The sequence below is a fragment of the Mastomys coucha genome, unplaced genomic scaffold, assembly GCF_008632895.1.
Source record: "Mastomys coucha isolate ucsf_1 unplaced genomic scaffold, UCSF_Mcou_1 pScaffold16, whole genome shotgun sequence".
Lineage (NCBI taxonomy): Eukaryota > Metazoa > Chordata > Mammalia > Rodentia > Muridae > Mastomys > Mastomys coucha.
Genome location: NW_022196898.1, coordinates 72,245,147 through 72,262,888, shown reverse-complemented (window position 1 = coordinate 72,262,888; position 17,742 = coordinate 72,245,147).

Here is a 17,742-nt window from a genome sequence, read left to right as displayed (position 1 = left end):
GTCATATAATGCCTGGAAGTTTTTGTTGTTGTTGTTTGGTTGGTTGGTTTTGTTTTTGTTTTTGTTTTTTTTTTTTGTTTTGTCTAGGCAGGGCTTAATCATCTAAGATAGGAAGGACAACATAAAAATAATAAACAATAGAGTAGCATAGCATTTGCTACTAATGCAGTCTTGGGAAAATTAGGTTTAAAGGTTATACAAGAACAATATACCAGGAAATAAATGGAAAATATTCAGGAGAAAGAACCAGATGCAGAGTTCTAAGGAAACTTTTAAAGAAAGGTAGGTTCAGCTTTTGCAAAACTGAAGTACACCATGGAAACACAGCTTCGGGTGGTCATGTAAAATTCCACTCAATGTTTCTACCTCTTAGATAAATACAGATCATGGCTTGAGTTTTCATATTTTTAAACAAGAAGTGCAGTTTTCACATGTTCAATCAAAACTTACCAAACCACCTGGAGAGTTGGCTCAGCTGTTGAGAGCATACAGGAAACAATGGAAAATCACAGCTCTTTTACTTGTTGTTCCAGGGTAGGGGGGATTCTAAGGCCCTGAGGAAGGAATGGGCAGGTGGGTCAAGAGCATTCTTGTGGAGGCTGGGGCAAGGTGGGGTGAGATGGGAGATTTTCAGAGAGGAAAGTGGAAAGGGGGATAAGACTTGAAATGTAAATAAACAAAATAACCAATAAATTTTTTTTTTTTTTAAAAAAAAGACAATCTGGTACAATAGTGGAATAAGTGTTGTAGTAGAAACAAACAATCTTTTAAAATAGTATTTAAGACCTACCCATTCTAAGATAAGGACCTTATACCTGGTTCTGCTAAAGTGGAGGAGAGTCTGAGACTAGATAGTCATGGACCTAAGTAAAAACCTACTACTGTTATTCAGCTATGTGAACATAGCAATAAAATGAATCCAGATGTCATATTGTTAAACCCTTATATCAGTGCTTTGCTCACTTTCATCAGAGAAATGGCTTCTTGTGGGGGGCTGGTATTAACACAGAGATCTCCATCTGTAGAATATACAGAATGAGAGACTTCAGAGTACTCAGTCCTAAATAGTAAATAATCATCAGAGCCCTCCCTTCAAGGTTTAAAGGTTTATACCAAAGAGAAGAAAAAATCTCCTTGGAAACTCTGTTTCCCAAACACAACATGAGTGATAAACATTTAACTCACAGAGACTGTAGCTGCATTCTCCAGACCTAGGCAGTTTTAAACCAGATAGAGTCCCAGACCTGAGTTGTGTAAGCTGACACTTGGGTTACATCCCTAAGAAGATATTGACAATTAATGCTTTCTGTCATAGAGAAACTATGTCTTCTTCAGTGGCATGACAATAGATAAACAAATATATATCATCCACACTTCAGGAAGGCCCCATGCCCAGGAGAAATTGGCCAACACAAATCAAAGTTTAAACTTTTACTAATGATTTCTTTTGTGTGGTTTTGTTTCATTTTATTTTGGTTTGGTAATTTTTCTCTTAATGATTTTTATTGATTTCATTTAAATTTTTTGTTTGTGAAGGTTTGTTATTTCTTTTCCTTCAATTCATTTCTTTTCTTTTTTCGTCCTTTCATTCTTCCTTTCTCTCTTTCAACATTTTCTTTTCTTCCTTTCTTTCTTTCTTTCTCCCTTTCTTCCTTTCTTTCTTTCTTTCTTTCTTTCTTTCTTTCTTTTTTTTTCTTCCTGAGGGGAAAAGCATATAAATTTGAGCTAGCATGGAGAAGAAAGGATCTGGGAGGAACTGGAGAAGTAGGAAAATGATCCAAAGACGTTGAATGAAATTTTTAAATAAAAAACATACAGCCGGTGGTGGCGCACGCCTTTAATCCCAGCACTTGGGAGGCAGAGGCAGGCGGATTTCTGAGTTCGAGGCCAGCCTGGTCTACAAAGTGAGCTCCAGGACAGCCAGGGCTATACAGAGAAACCCTGTCTCGAAAAACAAAACAAAACAAAACAAAACAAAACAAAAACACAGAATCCCACTTATGTGTATTATTGGATTGGGTTTAAAAACAGCAAAACATTAGAAAATACAATCCTGATACTGGCACAGAACAAAAATGACAGAAAACAGTACAAATGAAATGGGACATCATGAATAATTCTAACAAAATTTTAGTCAAAATGTGACAAAACATTCAAAAGGGATGAATGGAAGCCTTTTACAGATGATCTGTAGTCCAAGGAGAATAGACAATGTGATAGCTCATACCTGAGCTTGTCCTGCTGAAAATACTCAGATTTAAGTTAACTATTGAAAGGGTCATAGTGAACTGGTTAGAGCTGTAATACAGAAAACATTCTAAAGAGGAATTGTCCGGCTGACAGACGATATCAAGAGAGAAATGGTGGTCACTTAAATCATGATCACTGGCCTCTTTGAAATACTTAAGAAAACATTTCCCATTTCCTTTAAAATTCCAAGTGAGTATTTAATACAAAGAAATGTTGAAAGAATGTTCTATAATAAGACCCAAAGTAATAGAATATGGCAAGAAGGTTTTAGAAGAAAAATAAAATACTACCCAAAGGCTGCAGGGAAATCTAGAAAAGGAAGATAAAATGAAAGGTAGGAGTATAATTTAACTTATTTTTGTGTTCTCCCTCTCCCTCTCCCTATCTCTCTCTCTCTCTCTTACAGTCTCTCTCTTTCTCTTTCCCTCTGTGTGCATTGTACTTAGCAATATTGCAGAAGCATGAGCACCTGTCCATTGTAGAAGTTTTTTTGTTTTTTTGTTTTTTTGGTTTTTTGTTTTTTGTTTTTAATCCAGCAACATGGCTACAATCAAGCAACTCTGGCTGGAATGTTTGTGGCAAAAAAATATGTTAGTACACACCTTTATTTTAATCTTTAGTAATGACATCTAATTGAGGGACAGACAAGGGAACAAATCAAAGAAAAACAGAATAAGATATACCACACTCTCACAAGAACAACACAGGAAAGAGGCTATTTAAGAAAGAGCAGTGAGAGGCAGCTGAGTTGAGTTGAAGGCAATTCAGTTAGTTCAGTCAGAGGAGTTCAGGCAATACACTGGAGTTAACTGAGTTCAGTCTGTGCAGCTTGGGCAGTTCAGTTCAGTGCAATGAGTGCAGGGTAGTGGAGCAGCCATTCAGTTGGTGGTAATTCAGTTTGTAGTTTAGAGGCAGTTTTATCTAGTTTTAACTATTTGACAGGTTGCAGAGAGAACAAGCTAGACACAGGTGAAGACAGAGAATGCAAAGAACCCAGATTAGAACACATTGTTAGAGTTAATTTAGGCCAAACAGAACAAAAAGTCAGAAGCTAAGAGAAGCCAGTTTGAATTAGTCAGTTTGGAGAGAAATTTGGGCCAGAACAGGTGAGTTGAACCAGTAAGCTAGAGTTCAGAAAGAACTAGAGAGGGTGAGCTTATTCAGCAGTAAGCCTTTGAGATGACAATTACACAAGGCAAATAAAATTTACTTTTACAGCCCTTGTGTTTGCAGAGGCTAAGTCAGAGGAGGACTTTAGGTTTCTTGCTTTATCCTTTTCCTTTTTGGGGTGGTGGTGAGGGGAGTTGGGGAGGGGGGCAGGGTCTCTACCACTAAATCTAGACATAGTCTCCAGAAATGTCCTAGAATCTTCCCTACTATAGCAACATAGTAACAAGTGTCCATGGTGCCTAACTGCCTTTTTATGTGGGTACTGTGTGTTTGAATTCAAATATAGATATTTGCTCAGCTAGTAGTTCTCCCTAATGAGCATCTCACTAGCTCATTCATTCACAATGGTTTAATAGAGAAGTCATGGCATTCCTTTTGCTTATTATATTGGTATACTTTAATGGTTAATGTTGTAATCCCAAAATTACATTATAATATAATACAAACTCTAAAACAATATCATCATTGAAAGAGTTGAAAGTTTTACCTAAAAACTACTAGTATCCTAAAAGCTTTGTGTATAGGCCAGCAGTGTTTTATTTAGATGATGTGGTTACTCATTCTTTAAGGATCCCATTCAATATATTTTGATCTTTTACTTCCCTCATCCAACTCCTCTCAGATCCACTCCCATCTCCATCTCCACCAAAACTCATGTTCTCTCTGTGGGTCTCTCTGTCTCTCTATCAGTATCTCTGTCGCTTTCTCTCTTTCTTCTGTGTCTCCATCTCTCTCATCTCTGTCTCTGTGTCTGCCTCTGTCTCTCTGTCTCTGACTCTCTGTCTCTCTTTTTTTCTGTGTGACTCTCTCTATCTCTCCTATCTGTTTCCATGTCTCTATCTCTCTTACTTATCTGGACCAGTTCTTGGTTAACGCTTGTGAGTGGATCTTGCCTGGTACTGTAGTTGATAAACCAGAGATTCCACCATTAAAGAAATCTACCTCTCCACCTCCCAGTCACTGTTAAAGGCTAATAGCTTCCCAGCCAAAGAGCAGTATTTGGACATCACCTCCCTCACTCCATGATGATATTTTAATCTGACTTGAGAGTATGTAGGTCTGATGCTTGTTTTCATGATCACTATGGATTCATGTGTGCTTCTGGCATGTTTCATCTGGATAGTAGTGTTTTATAGTCGCCCAGCTTCTTTGACTTGTTTAATCATTCTGCTCTGTATACTTATAGGTTCACAAACCTTGAGGAGAGTGGTATGATATAAATGTTGTGTGGATGTGTGTTTATTGTCACCTACTACAAGAATAAGCTTTCTTTGATTAAGCAACATGCTACTGTCAAGTTCTGTAGAGTGACCAATGGTAATTTAAACATATTTAAATATTTACGGTTGATACAGTCTGATTGGCAAATAATTCATTAAAACCTTTTGTTCCTGTTACTGGGGTTTATATTTGATTCTGTGTAGTACCTCTTGGAGTATTGTCTCCCACTTTGATGGTTTGAGTGATTAATAGCCCCAATCGTCTTGGATGTTTGAACTCCCATTGTGGCTTTTTGGGAGAAGTTCTATTTGGTCAGTCACTTGGAGAGGCTGCAAGAGAAAAATATTCTTTTATCACTGGCAGGTTGCTCTCTCTGTTACATTTCATCTTCAAGATGTATGCTCTCATTGCCTTCTCATGCCTCTGCTTCTGCTGTTGGCTAGAACACATCGATTCTGTCATCATGAACTTTTATCCCTCTAGAACTATAAGCCAAAATAAATGCCTTCTTCTCTAAGTTGCCTTGGTCATAAAGTTTTATCACAACAATATAAACAACTAATACTTCTGCTATAGGATAACTCCATCTAACTCTTTTTCTACATAAGTATGTATCAATTGTGTGAAGCTTTTACAGTAGATATCCACATGGCCTTTTAAATGGCCCCAAGTATTAGCTCTCCATCTACATATTCCCTTCTCTAATCTTTCCTTTCATTAGTAATCCTATTTAATTCTTTCTGTTCTTCCACCATTACTTCTTTAAAAATCTATATTGTCTCACCTTCCTTGAAAGAGTCCCTGCACTTCCATGTATAGTTACCAAATATATAATATCAGGTGAAACACACATAACAAAAGGTTAGTAGCTAACATCAGCAGAGAAAAAAAACATGCGATTTTGATCTGTGTTTGGCTCACTAAGTTGGAATGATTGTTTTAAGGAATATCCATTTACCAGTTTATTACATCTTTTAATTCTTCTGAAAAGCTGAATAATATGTTGAAAATGTGCCACATTATTTTTTATTCATAAGTTGATGTGCATCTAGGCTGTAAAAGTAACTTTTATTCACCTGATGTAACTGTCATCTCTGAGGAGGCTTACTAATGAGTAAGCTCACCTTCTCTAGTTCTTCCTGAAGTCTAGCTGGCTGGTTAACTCAGTTATTCTGGCTCAACTGCCTCTCCAAGCTGATTGATTGACTCTAGCTTTTCTATGCTTCTCACTGATTTGCTCTGTTTGGCATCACACTCTGGAAATTCGATCTAATCTTCTGGCTCCTTATTCTCTGGCTTCAACTGCCTCTTCTGACCTTCCCTGAACTGCATGAACTCAAGAAGAAACTCACCTCCACTACACTGCACTCACTGAACTGATCCCCTCCTGATTGACTAAACTGACAGAACTCTTGTTGGGAGTTGGGTATCTCCTATCTTTAACTCATTCTACAAAACTTTCTCTTATTCATCAGTTTATCTGTCTCTCAATTAGATGTAGTTGTTTGGGATTAAAGGTGTGTACTAAAGATTCCAGTCAGGAGGCCTAAAGGTATGTACTAAGGGCACGTCTGTATGACAACCAGAACTTAGAGATCTAGAAGGTCTTTGGATAGGATCAGATCAGTCATGTTGCTGGATTAAAACCCCTCTACACTAGACTGTCTCTATATTCTGGCTATTTTGAATAGATCAGCAAAAACATGGATGAAGAAGTACCTCTGCAGCTAGGTAAAGGGTTCTTTGAATATTTTCCCAAGAATTATATAGCTGATTCTTATAATAGATCTAGTTTTAGCTTAGGAAAAACTGATACAGTGATTTCCAGACTGGTGGCACCAGTCTGCACTCACAGCTGCGAAGAATAAACATTCGTCTCTCTTCACACACATACATGTCCTGTTATGTCTGAATAATCTTCCTTGCAGATGTGTTAAATTAAAAATCCAGATACCACAGGCAGATTTTTTGTCCATTTTATGTATTTAGTTTCTTTTATTTTTTGTTTTAAATGTATTTTTTATTTATTTTATTTTTTTATTAACAAACCACCACATGATTAGAAATGAGCATAGCTTTGTGACTGATGAAAGAGATGTTAATCTATACAGGAAACAGTTGAGTTCAGAGCTGAGTAGGACTCATAAAGGGGTTGATATAAATTTTAAAAGCAGACAAAATATACTTACGATGTACGTGATAAATATGGGGTGACCTGTGGGTGTGTCATGAACATTAGCAAATCCTTTGTTAGTACACACACTGCTGTTGGCATGGCAGATCTAATTCATGCAATTTCAGCCACTGATTTAGTTGCAATTATGTTCTTCTTATATACTACACTGTATTTCACATGTTCTTAGAAATGTCACCATAGATAACATATAACATATAATTTCATATATTTGAAGAATAAAGCAACAGCTGGCTTTTGAGATAAAATCATAACAAAATATTAGAACCTCTCTAAGAGTTAAAAATCTCAACCCCATTATTTCTGATCCTAAGTGCTTTCCTTTATGTAGTTTATCACAACATTATGTTAAATTACAAAAATAATTTTAATCAGATAGCTTCATTATCTTGTCATCCCTATGAAGAATCATAACTTGGTTTATATTCATTGTTATCTCCAGAGGAGAAACTATTTGATCCATGAAGCTAACATGCACTCATTACTTCCCACTTCTATTTCTAGTGCATGTCTATCTTTTGCCTCTTTTTAAATAGACTTTTCAGTCCCTGGCACAAAATATCACATCATTCATACTTAGTCCTCTTCTATCAGGAAAAAGAGTCAAAGTTCAGTCCTTACTGGAAACAGAGTCTAAGCATCTACAACATGGTCAGTTCCCTTTCTTTCTTTCCTTCTTTCTTTCTTTCTTTCTTTCTCTCACCCTTCTTTTGCCAAAAAACTTGGGGAAAATTTTTGGGAAAAAAATGTAGACCAAATTACAGATTCGCTGACACTACTTTTTTATCTTTGTATAGCCAGTCAGGCTCTGGGTGGTCATAGAAACAAGCCTCTGTTACTTGTAATATCAGCTTTTGACTTTTTCCAGATACCATTCCCACTTGGTTAAACACTGTGTGAAACATAATTTCCTTAGACATTTCACGAAGGCGTACCTCAATATTAACTCTACGTTTCATGCCTATTTATCCAGTGGCTTAATATATTTGAGTAAATATGTAACCTTTTTAATATTTTAATTCATTAGGGATAGCTTTCTTAAAGATTTATTGTCCTTTTGTTATATAAACCTCAAATCATGTATTGCTAAGTAAGCCAAGAAATAAGATGAAGTAAGTCCACCTTTCCTCTCATGTGTAATATAAAAGCTTCTACATTGTTATTTTTCATCTGCATGCATCTTGGTCCACAGTTTGTATCATGAGCTGAAAATTGAAATGGCATAAACACATAAGAATAGTGAGAAGACAGTCTGATTCTGTATATCATTTCAGATCATTTGGAACTGCAGTTAAAGACACTTGTTAACTTCCACAGCAGTGTTGGCAATCACACCACTTCTTTTTCAGATTCTATTAGAACCTTTTGTACACAGATAAAAGAATTAATTTTGTTCTGTGCTTATTTCATTGTATAACATCAAGTAATTGTATTTGAATATCAGAGTAATAAGAAATTAGGGTTTACAGTTATGTGTGAATATTTTCAGGAAGTAGTACTACATAACCATCATGTCTAACTAGCGTCCTTTAGAAACTGCAATACCTCCTTATGCATAATAATTTATTTGAAACTATTGATTTCATAAATATAACACATATCAAGAGTTTAGATACTTTGAGCTTTCATTTATTTTAGTTGCAATAAATACTATACATGTGTAATTATATATATTATATTGTTTTTATGCATGAGTATTTTATCTATGAATGTTTACATATATATGTAGATATATGTAATTATTTTATACTTCCATAAGAAATATTTGCATTTATTGAAATTATTCTCTTATTGACAAGAATGCAAAGTTCAAATTAAAAGTAACTAATGTTTCTTTTAATTCTAATAATAGAAAATTCTGATATGGTTTTGTTTAACTTCTAGTAGATAATATAATTTTTATTTTCAGATAGACCTTTTAAGTAAGTATCTTATACAGTTTTTTGTGATTTTGAATCTTTAAATATTCATAAACTTTGAAATTAACATAGTGATTTTATTAAAATTTTGACTTAATTTTTCTGTGTGCTGTGAAGTAAAGCTGCACAGAAAGATGATAAAAATGTTCTCTATCTTATAGCAGATAGGAAGTTGTGTAAAAAATTGTCTTCTCTCAATTTATTGGAAATTTACTAAGTAAAAAAGTAAAACTAAATTGCTGCATCATGAACATATCTCAATATTTATTATATATTTAATATTTATTGAATATTTGAGTATATACAATTCATAACCTTGAAAATGCTTAGAAACAAAGTTCATCAAGTACATAGCATATTTATCTTAATTTTAAAAAATACATTTAAATGACACAGAGTAAATAAGGTGTATTAGATACCATGGATAAATTTCTAATTTACTTATGACTTAATATTTTATAGCATGTTTTATGCATTGGTTATTTTTCTGTTTCATGATAAAATACTGTGGCCAAATTATGGAAGAGTCATTTCTCATACTATGTACAAAACTAATTTGTAGATTGACTAACGATGTAGGGAAAGTCCTGAAATGGAAGTTACTATAAGAAAAAATTAGTTTCTTTTACTTGTCATTCATTAGAGCAGTGATTTAAAGAGAACTTTCATCACAGCATAGAAAACAGTAGCAAAAATGAGGATTTATGAGATTGAAAATCTTCCAAATTGTGAATAAAGAAAATTGTAGCTTCTATTTTCCTATGGTCCGTAAGTGATCAAAAGCCAATCTGCACATCAAAAGAAATCAGTGAAGAGACAGAAAAGATAATGCAGAGATTGGGAGACATCTCTTGGCAGGCATGCGTCTGATAAGTCAAGCAATAATAAATGTCTCTAGAGAAGACAATTGGCCAATATGTACTCAGAGAGATGTTCAGACACTAATTAAGGAGATGCATGTTGAAGGGCGTTGACATACTACCTTACACTTTCTCGAAGAGCAGCTGTGAATAATAATAAAAATGCAGAGGACAAATGTTGGCAAAAGAATCAGGTGGAATCTTTGTACACCGTTGGTGGGAATATAAATTAGTATCATTATCACATGAAACAATGTCAAGATTTCTTAAAATCCTAAAAATACACTTCAGCACATGATCCAGCAACTTGATTTCTGGTTATCTGTGCAAGGAAAGTGAAATCAGCACTCTAAGCAATATCTGCATTTCCAGTTTCATTAAACATTGTTCATATTTACCAAGGGTCCAGTCAATGTGTGTGTGTGCCACATGTACATGCATATTTTATAGAGCAAAGTAGGTGCAAATATCCTGTGTTAGTCTACACCATGCTTATCTAAATGTACATGTAAAAGTGTGCATTTACTAGGAACTGACATAATGAAAAACATTCAGCTATGGAGAAGGATGGAATTTTGTTACCACAAGCTACTTTCTTGAATCTGTAGTCCAAACTTCATTTTTAGGAAACAGAATGTTGAATCAGTAAGTCAATATTTCATTCTACCCTAATTTTTTTATTGTATAAAAGTAGCGCCAGGCCATGAGTGGGAGCTTACCCCTGAAGCTGTTCATGATATTCTTCTATACTTGTAGACAGGAGCCTAGCATAATACTCATCAGAGAGGCTTCAACCAGCAACTGATAGAACAAATGTAGATGCCCACACCCGAACATTAGTCAGACTTTAGAGAATCCTGCAGAAAGGATTGTAGGAGTCAGAGGAGTCAAGGACATGACAAGAAGACCCACAGAATCAACTAACCTGGGTCCATAGGGGTTCACAGAGACCGAAGCACCAACCAGGGAGCCTGTATTAAAATAACCTAGCCCCTCTTCACGTATGTAACGGTTGTGAAGTTTGGTCTTCATGTGGAACTCTTATCAGTGGGAGCAGAGCAGTCTTATGCCTGACTTTAGGACTCTTTCCGCCTACTGGATTGCCTACTCTTAGCCTTAAAATAAGAGACCGTGCCTAGTCTTGCTGCACTTTGATATGACAGGGCTGGTTGATATTCATGGACAGTCTGACCTTTTTCTGAAGAAAAAGGGAGGAAGAGTAGATGGGGGAAGGAGGGATTGAGAGGAAAGGAAGTAGGGGAAATTGTGATCTGGATGTAAAATTAATTAATTGATTGATTGATTGATTTTTAAAAAGTACTACTGATTCAAACGTTCAGTTGCTATTTTTTCAATTTTCTTAAATTGTGCATGCACTATAAAAATTATAGTCATTGACTTATCTAGGTTAAAATACTTCCCATATACTAAAAGACTGGTATAAGTATAATTAATACTAAATTTTATTTTAATGAAAGTTAAAACAACAGAAATCAAAACACATAATATTCAAAAGGAGTTTTTATACTGTAGATCTTATCATACATAATCACATAATAAAATCATTTGCATGCTTGGCATAAAGAAAAATTTTTATTTATTTTTATTTTTTTAATATTCTCTATAGTTAACTAGACTAACATTGTTATTTTATTGAACAATAAACTGGTGAATTTAACAGCCAATATGATCAATTCCCTTAAAAAAAAAAAAAAAAGACATTCGTGAATTGGAGAAAGAATTAGTTGGCAAACTTTTTGTTCTTTCTTGTTTTTTTTTATTAACATACCATTTTTGTTGATTCTCTGTGACTTTCACATCATGAACCCTAATCATAATTCCCAGTCCTTCAGTGTCTGCCCATTACCCTTATTATCCAACACACATATACACACTCACACACACACACACACACACACACACACATACACACACACATGGAAAACTAGAAATTAGAATAAAATAATAGAAAAAAGTCCAATTCATGTTATCTACATCCTAACTGGAGCAGGATCAAACTCTCAGTGGCCTGCCCCATACATAGAACTGAGCCCGCCCCTCGCCCCATGGCCTGGCCAGAAGCCATTAGTTGTGGAGAGCTACACTTCAGCATCTCCATCGCACTTTTTAAGAGTTCTTTTTGGTGGCTTCCTGCCTAAGCTGTTACTTTTTGGATGGGAGGTACAGGGTGTAGAGGGGGTGGGAGGAGGAGTGACAAAAGCCTTTCATGTCCTTCCCCCTAAAGATAAATTTTTAAATCTGGGTTTTGGATATCCCATAATAATGTCCAAACTTTCCAGACATTTACTACTATTTTTACTAAATAAAATAATTTTAAAACATCGTTTGTTCTCAATGTATTCTAATGTTCCATTTCCTCAATTTAGTTCATATAGAATATTAAAAAAAATAGGAAGTGTTATTTTTAAATCTTTCTGCACAGTTGCCTCATGCTTACTTGAACTCTTGTTTAACTTCATGTGAAATACAAAATATAACTTAAATATCTTGTTCTTTGAAGTATTTTGCATTTTATAGGTGGGTTTCCTCAAAGAACAATTCTTAGAACTTTACATGGGAAAAATAAACTGACATATCTTTTTAATTTTCTAGTTCTTGGGTGAAGTATTCGACATCATTTACTCTTTAAATATCAGATTTATGGAATTAATTAGCTGAAATCATTATAGTACTTAAGCATTGCAATGCAGTTTCTCCTATAATTATCTCATTGACCTTATTTGATGTTATACAATAATCTTGCTGTTGATATAAGTTCACAGTCTTCATATTAGAATATTACAAGAACTCATTTCTACTATCTTATCATCGAAATTAAGAAATACAGCAAAGAGTATTGAAGGAGAAACAAGAGCCAAAATAGTTGCTTTGATCCAAATCTGGACACTATGAATGTATTTATTTTTCTTAATAAATGAGTGGATTCTGTTTCTCCCAACAAATAAAATGTATTGTAAATGCCTTTGGCCCATTGCAGGTGTCCTGTCAGTATTTAACATTTTTGTTCATAGCAAACTAACCTCCAACTGCCAGCCCCTGAGACTCTCTGCAGGTGTTCTCTGCCCTCTGCAACCTGCTGTTCCCACACCACATGGTGATGCCCCTGAACTAACAAGCCTCGGGGAGCATCTCTCAACCAGTGATTGATGGGAGTTAATGTGGTTTCACCGCAGGTCTCTGGCTTCCAGGTGCGATGTCTCCATGCTGTGTGCTCTCGAGGAGCTCCCAGGATCCCTGGCAGCATTTACCTTCATGTGCTCATCAAACCAACAGGCTTAATAAGGGGCCCAGCATTGCTTCTTCTCCAAATTTGTCTCAATTTTCCTCTCTCTTGCCACTTGGTTCTTGGGAACACTTCACAAAGAGTTGTATGCATATCCTTGTGCCTCACTTGTTTCTGGAGAAGCCCCAAATGTTTCAGGCAGGTAATCGAAGGCTTTTAAATTATTTCTTTCACACAAACTTAAATAATTTACAAGGAAATAGGATTGTTTCTCATAAGAATTTGGATCCCTTTTTTATTATGGGCTGCTTTATCTAGCCTCAGGGTGAGAGGATGCACTTAGTCCTGTTGTGACTTGATGTACCCCAGATGGTTTGGTACCCTTGGAGGCTTTCCCTTCCCTGTGAAAAAGGGAATGAGGGAAGGGTGTGAGGATGGGACTAGGAAGAACGGTGGGAGAAGGACTCCAGTCAGAATGTAAAGTAACTATATAATCAAATAAGGAAAAATACTTTAAGAATTCTGGGACAATTGGATCAGCTTATCTCTGACGTGTGAGGCAGCTCATTGAGTAACAAGTTTCTCACAGAGGATTCTTTCATGGATACCATTATTTGTCAAAAAAAGAGAAATCCCTCATGCTTTCCCTCACAAATCTGATCTAAACAGAGATTAGTCTTTTTTACCCTAAGTTAGCATGCTTAAGGATTTACTCTAGAAAATAAAATTTTTTATGTCTGCAGTAGTGTACATTGGTTCAGTATGAAGCTCAAAGCTGCCAGTGATATTCTTAATATTCATCTTCATGAAAACATCGTTTGATCCCATAGTAGTAATTTTTTGCTTTACTAATAATGCTTTCTTACTCTATGATCTACCAAGCATCATCAAGGATCACAGCAATGTGAAGACAAACTTGAAGATATTGAGCCATGCCAGTTCTTCCTTGGAAATGCTTGGTAAGCAGACATGTTTGTCCTGCATCAGAACTTTTATAGTAGCCAGAAGATTTGTGGACAATGTTGATTTTTTTTCAGTGCTATTATTTGGATCCTGAATGTTCCTCAGTGACTTGGTCCTCTACTGGTTCATATTTGAAGAAGAAATAGGTGCAGAGAGAAAGTACACCATTATCCTAGTCACATTATTGAATGAGATGTTAGGAGTCTACGCTTTCCTCTGCCTCTGTATACAGGAAACTAAGAGGTGAGCAACTTTCGGTGCCCTTCAGCTATTATAACTCTTTGCCTTGTCACATGTCAAAGGGCAACAAAGCCAAGGTGCATGACTTGAAAACTCATAAATCCTGAGCAAAAATAGACCCTCCATCCTTTTAAGATTATTGTCTCAGGAGTTTTATTATGTAGAAATCTACCATATTCTGCCTCTGCATCCTTAGTAGTTAATTCCATCATTTGAGCTAATTGTATTCCTCCTTTCATTCCCAAACAAGATCTCTCTAAAGCCTGGCAGAAAACAACAAAATCAATGAGTTTAGGGATAGAACTTGCAAAATGCTTATAATTGTTAGAAGAATGCTCCAGTAGGATCTCACACAACCTGTTAAGAGGAGGGTGATCTTTCTTGTTTAGCATTTTAATCAGTAAGAAATGATTGAATCCAGGAGAACTTAGAGATTCTTTTAGTGGCAGAAGAGCAAGAAACAGGAGCTTCATGTTTCTGTCTTTTCCCCTTACAGATCTAAATCCCAGAACTCACCTGGGTGAATGGTGTACATGTAGGTTAAACCCAGGGATTCTGAACTTAGTTTCTAACATTATGAGAATGGCAGTTAAGTAAACATTCGCTTACTATTGAATATGTTAGGAAACAAACTTTCTTAAGGGAGATACTATGTTTGGCCTCAAAAGTGTTTGTTAGAGAAACACCTTTCAAATAACTATCCCCAGCCAAAGGCTACCAGGAGATGTGTACAAACATTACAGACTACTGCATGCGAACACCTTCCCAGGTAAGAGGTCTGCCATGGATTGTTTATTATGAACTCGACATACTTAAAGTTATTTGAAAAGAGGGACCTTCACTTGACAACAATGCCACCATAAGATTTGCCAACATGCAAGTCTGGGACCCATTTTCCTGACTGAAGATCAGTGTGTGAGGGCTCTCTGTAGATACTGCCACTGCTAGACTGGTTGTGGTGCTGGGTATAAGAAAGCAAAATGACAAAGCCACAATGAAGAAGCCACTAAGTGGCACTACTACATAGCTCTATTTTAGTTCCTGCCTCCGGGTTCTTGCCTTAACTTCCTGCCCTGGTATCTTTCATGATGGAGTGTGACATGGACTTGTAAACAAAGTAAGCGCTGATCCTCCCCCATGTAGACATGGTGTTTCATCACAGCAATAGAAACCCTAGCTAAGCCAAAGGCAATGCAGTAAGCCTGCTGTGAGACACAGAGAAAAATATGCCTGTAGTTGGATTCTATTTTCAGATGCTTATACGTTAGCAGGTATGGCGACACATAGAAATTGACACAGAGCTACAGTCCTTGCCACCATTACCAGGTTAATTTTCATATTGTGAAATTCTAGAGTATTTGAAGGAAGATACCACCTGATATCCAAGAGTTGTCATCATGTCCCCTCATGAAGAAGTTCCTGTTTAGTACATCCTGTATCATCACTCAAAGTTCATCTATACATCTCTTCAACTGTCCAGTCTCTCTTTCTTCAGTGTTATTGCTTCATCAACCTAACCAGGCAGACTAATCTCCAGGGACTCTATACAGACCCATATGGATGTATGCCCTGACTTTCACACATACAGTGCCACTATCCTTTAGAAAACTACATAGAAAAATCTCCCTGAAGACAGTAAGATTGAGATGGGAAATGTTTATTTTTATTAAAATATAATTATTTACCATTTCCAACACCCTCCCTCCAATCCTTTGCATGAGCCCCTCACCCTCCATGTTTCCATTCTTTCATTATTGATGTTTAGTTTTTGTATTGACTATTTGAAAATACAAATTATTAACATTTATTTTCAAAATATATAAAATGTGCTTATAAATATCTAGGTTGGCATACATGCCAGTATACATTAGCTTACCAAAAAGATTTAAAATACAGAAAAGAAAAAGATATATAAAAAAAAAGCTAGCACATTATAGATGGTTTCAATACATTGTGCTGAAACTTTTCTAATGGAAGCTTAAGATTACTTTTTTCTATAAAAGCAGAATTGCCATATTCATTTGGCTAATTATATAAATATGTCCAGTTTTTTATCATAATATCATGGTGACAAAAACTAGCCTTGTAATTATCAGTGTTTATCTATAATGCAGTCTATTTTAAAAGTGTGTTAAAGGGACTTTGGGAATGCTTTAATTCAGCTATTAGCAATACTTGGTTTATAGTTTTCATGACATTAAGTAGCACTGTTTTCTCAGTATTTCTTTCCAACTTCCCAGAAAATAAATCAAGGCTTCTTTATCTAAACTGAATGGCATAATTACTTCTATTGTGTATTCCATACAATGGACTGTCATAAAGAACACAGCAGCTTCATTTCATTGTCGTTCAGTTGTGGATAGTAGAGACACCCATTATGTGGAGAAAGAGTTTAAATTGGAGGTCTCCATTATGCCCCTCCCTTGGAGCTCAGAGAACCCCATGGAAAGCAAAATGAAAGATCACAAGAGTCATGGCCCACTGTGCAAAGGTGTGAGGGCTTTTGCCTTGTCTTAATTGTGTTTGCTGTGTCTTGTTTCATAGTTGTTTCTTTTTTCCGAAGGGAGACAGAAAGGGAGTGAGTGAATCAGTATAAGAATGAAGGGAGGGGGGTTGGGTAGAGAGAAGGGAGGGGCAACTGTGGTCAGATGTATTGTAGAAAAAAGGAATCTATTTATAATTAAAAGAGTAAAAAGGATTGAGTTGTTTTATTTTCCTGTCTATATTGTCTATGTCTTTTACTTCATTTTTTTCTTTCATCTATTCCTATAATTCATAGGCATAGACTTTTCATTTGCATGTTTCTTATACCCTTTCTTCTTTTGTTTTTTTTCATACTCTTTATTTATTTGATATACATGTTTTTTTACTTTGCTTTGGTTGATTTGTTTGTTTGTTTCTTTTTCTTTGTGTTGTATGTACTTTCTTTAAATTCCTTGAATTTTCTGACAAAATTATTGTTATTTTAAATTCTGGGTCCTTAAGTTCACCTGACCAATTCTTATAAGCAAACATTTCTATAGGACTGGTAGGGTTTGGAGAGGACATATTGTGTTGATATTTCACTTTTGTATTTTTTTTAAAGATTTATTCGTTTTATGTGAGTACATTGTAGTTGTCTTCAGACACACCAGAAGAGGGCATCGGATCCCATTACAGATGGCTGGGAGCCACAATGTGGTTGCTGGGAATTGAACTTAGGACCTCTGAAAGAGCAGTCAGTGCTCCTAACCACTGAGCCATCTCTCCAGCCCCACTTTTGCATTTTTTTATCATATCTGGGATTATAGAAATCTTTTGTTAGTTTCCATGTCTTATATGAGCAGAGCAGCTTGGGCTAGAAAAAAAGAATGTGGTCTCAGGTTGGACCTGAGGTTAGAAAGGGCTTAGTTGAGAGGAATTCGGGAGGACAGAAGAGGCTGAGCTGATCCTTAGACTATGCCTCCTGGTCTGAGAGTAGATTTTAATGGTAGGTATTCCTAAGTTAAGGTGTTGTATATGGTAAGATAAGAGGTAAGCAAAAAGGGCCCTGGATGAATCATAGAAATTGTGGTCCAGGGCTGGACAGACCAGGTTAAACACTGATAGTAGAACCTTGCTACATCTGGCAGTCAGAGGGAGTAAGCAGACTAGAACCTTTAGAAGATAGATAGAATATATATACATATATATATATATATA